Source organism: Montipora capricornis, chromosome 14 (genome assembly GCF_036669925.1).
Source record: "Montipora capricornis isolate CH-2021 chromosome 14, ASM3666992v2, whole genome shotgun sequence".
In the NCBI taxonomy this organism is placed as follows: Eukaryota; Metazoa; Cnidaria; class Anthozoa; order Scleractinia; family Acroporidae; genus Montipora; species Montipora capricornis.
In genome coordinates, this window is record NC_090896.1 from 29,157,649 (window position 1) to 29,161,453 (window position 3,805).

Sequence of the window (3,805 nt, forward strand, 5' to 3'; positions counted from 1 at the left end):
ATAATTATGTCTACAAATATTGTCTATTCAACCAACAGTTTCTCCTAATTTTGTGTACCATTCACTTGTTGGTTTCTTAATTAAAAAAATCGCTAATGCAATTAAGGATTCAAGTCCTTTCAAATCATCAAAGTTACTTTGCGCCACCAGGAACAAACGAAAAAATACAAGCAATGAAGACAAACTGCTCAAAAATGCACGACTCTCTTTGAAACAGCAAAACGGGCCGGGGATCCTGAAGTCACTAAAAAGTGCTGCATGCTACGTGGATGTTTGCAGAACGATCGCAAGTTGTAATCACTGAAAGAAAACTCCACTCCAGATCTGATAGATGATAGTCGTGCAAGACTCGCCAAGCACGTGGAACACCCAACAGGATTGTTTGTTGTTTGGCACAGCAGATGAACGAAAAATTGTTCCCCTCACTATTAAGTTCCAACCCGATAAGACCAATCTTGCCCAAATACAACAACAATTTGGGCAGCAGGCAAGCTCATCACAAGCCATCGAAGTTGGCATAAAGCAGCATAGCGCTTCACCTGAAGTTCGATCATGATGGACACAAACCAGAGCTGAAAAAACTTCATATGGTCAGACGGCCAAATGCGATTGACCCAACACTCATTAGAGCGGCACAGTTATCGAACATCAAAGTGCTGAACAAACCAAGGGATTTCGTCGTAAAAATGTTCACTCAGCAACGTCTTCTTCCTCCACAGAATAAAGTTCAAAGGCGATCCTGGTTTTTAATCACATGCTAGACCAATTCATAAACTGGATAAAGTGGATTGGCAAATTGATTGCCAGAACAATGCGTCATTTCTGTCCCGCTGAGTTCAAAGAAGCGACGGTCAAGAGAGTCACAAGAGAAGGCTGAGCGAATGTCCACCGATCTAACCAATCCGAATGTAAACAATTGGCGTGACGTCGAATAGCACAAGGATAGCACAGTTTTTCCCGCTCGCTGAATTCTGATTGGTCAGTTTAAATTTCAGTAGCTCTCGCTAGCTCTCGCCGTATGCAAGGAGAAAATATATCAAAGAAATGACCAAGAGATACAAAGCTTTCCCGAGATGACGTCACAATCATTTAATGGCTAAAACTATGGGAAGAAAAATCGAAATTGAATTTTTTTTAATAGTTGTTATCAGGACAATGGGTACATTGAATCAAGCAAATAAAAAAAATCTGCCATATACACTTTAAACACTAGCACATAGGAGCCATTCACACAAGTTACATACGTAAAAAAATTAGACTAATGTTGCTGTACCACCCGGGTTTCGAACACTATTACCTGAGAGCAGTCTCACGGTGAAACAAGAACGATTGTCCGAAATAAACGTTCCATATCTATCCCAGATTAATTTACCAGCTTTACACTCTTTCTTTTAATAATTACGACATCAACAAATAGCCTGAGGCGAAAGCTTCTTTAGTATTCTTTCAATGTACATTTACAAACTTAGTTTCTCAGAAATGACAAAGTATTCCTTTCTACATCTCATTTACCAGGGTTGTCTTTTCTCGTTAACGTATCTTGACTCCAATGGTTTTTCGATCCCTAATCTGGAGGTGTAATTATGTGCTCCTTTGCAATCAAATGACAGAAATACCGCGAAACAAAGTTAAAACGCAATGCCGTTAGTTGTATTTTATTCCGTTTGATCCACAGTCCTCCGTAACACACAGTTGTTTTGGCATACACTTACGCTCATTTTTAAATGAGCTAAAAACATTTCCTCAAAGACGACCACATCCAGCCGTTGCTTATGATATTTTTCCTCTCTGTAAACTGTTCTGTTTACCCTTTACATTTTTTAGCCTAAGCCTAATAATTAACTTCGAAGGCAGTTTTAGTAGTTTGGTGATATCAAACAGTCAACTTATTATGTTTATAAAAAATCTCTAACAAATGCATCCTCCAAAGGTGAAGAGCACAGCATCAAACATCAAACTCAATCATTATTCATCACTGCTAGAAAGCAAAAGAAGTGGTTAAGTCTTTGCTTGTACAAAAATTTTTGTAGTTATCACGCCCGTACTTTCAGAAGAGAAACCGCATAATATGTATGGGTTATTGACCAAGCGTGAGGTCAAGATGACTGGATATTGGCCAAGTTCTTTTTTTGCGTGTTTATGGACCGAGACGAAGTCGAGGTCCATAAACACGCAAAAAAAGAACGAGGCCAATATCCAGTCATCTTGACCGAACAATCTTGGTCAATAAAGGATTTATTATATGACTTAAAACACCAAAAAATGATCTTTGATTAGGAAAATAACACAAACAGCGGTGATAAACATTGTATTCCAACGCATTTTTATAAAACTTGACGTTTCGTATGCTAGTCAACACACATTTTCAAAAGTGACCGTTACAATTTTTTAAAAACTATATATATATATATCGTAAACAATAGGGGTCTGGAACCTAGACTGAGAAAAATGATCTGCAGCAGTACGTGTCTAGACATAATGAAAAGTAATAGCTAAAACAGCAATAACTTCTCACTACTAATATTTACATTAAGGGAAGGCTTTAGCTCTTGAATGAACAAAGTCTCTTTAACTTTACAGTGAAAGTCAGTTTTTCCGGACGCTAAAATGTCAAAGTGATCCCATTTAATGTCGTGGCCAGTGGTTTTCACATGATCAGCAATGGCTGATGAATGGTCACTTTTAGATAGGGCCTTGAAATGTTCTGTTTTTCTGTCGTGGAGTCTTCGTTTTGTTTTGCCAATGTAGAATTCATCGCAGCTCCAGCAGGCAGCTTTATAGACGACCTTGGACCTCTGAGATCGGTTCAAGCGATCTTTGTATGGAAAAAAGGAGTTGATGCGGCGTGTGTTTTGGAATATGATCTTGAGATTGACGAAAGAGTAGAAATTGTATACGCAGGATTTCAGACGTTTCGTGACTTGGTTACTGTGAAGACCTAAGTAGGGTAACACGATTAAGATATCTTTTTTGGGGACTGTAGCTTGAACAGGGTTATTTGATTTGTTTTTATTTTTGTTCAATACATCGTTAATGTTGAACGTGATAACGCCTTGAGGGTAACCATTTTGCAACAGGAGCATTCTCAGATCTTTAATAGCGGCCTGTAATAAAGATGGCGAGGAGCAAATTCGGAAGCATCGATAGGTGAGAGTGCGGATGAGGTTGATTTTGTACTTGCGAGGTGTGAATGAATCCCACTTGGTGTAAAGGCCTGTGAATGTCTTCTTCCGGTAGACAGATGTAGAGAAAGTGTTGTCAGGGCAGCGTTTGAGAAGGATGTCTAAAAATGGAATCTTATTGTCTTCTTCGAATTCAAGAGTAAACTTAATGCTATCGTGTCGACTATTTAGAAAACTTAAAAACTTATTAGCATTGTCCTTGCTGTCAAACATGGTGAAGGTGTCATCGACCTATCTGAACCAATCTGCTGTTCATCAACCATTTTTCTTCAAAGTGGCACATGAAAATGTTAGCCAAAACGGGGCCTAAAGGTGAACCCATGGCTACACCATCAATCTGATCGTAGTATTGGCCATCAAATATAAAATGACTCTTCTTAGTGGCGAACTGCAAAAGATCTTTCAAAACAGAACGAGGTAATTGCGGAGGATCAGAGAGAGAGTACAATCTGTCTAGACAAATCTGTATTTTAGCGTCCGGAAAAACTGACTTTCACTGTAAAGTTAAAGAGACTTTGTTCATTCAAGAGCTAAAGCCTTCCCTTAATGTAAATATTAGTAGTGAGAAGTTATTGCTGTTTTAGCTATTACTTTTCATTATGTCTAGACACGTACTGCTGCAG

The 3,805-nt window shown here is 38.6% G+C and overlaps 1 long non-coding RNA gene across 1 annotated transcript in view; it reads right to left on the reverse strand.

The window, feature by feature from the left end:
• Positions 1-1,110: 1,110 nt before the first annotated feature.
• LOC138033009 (uncharacterized) overlaps positions 1,111-3,805 on the reverse strand; it is a 5,133-nt gene continuing 2,438 nt past the window's right edge. Inside the window, exon 3 of the long non-coding RNA XR_011128535.1 lies at positions 1,111-1,975. This is a non-coding gene — a long non-coding RNA (uncharacterized lncRNA). The remainder of the gene's footprint in view (positions 1,976-3,805) is intronic.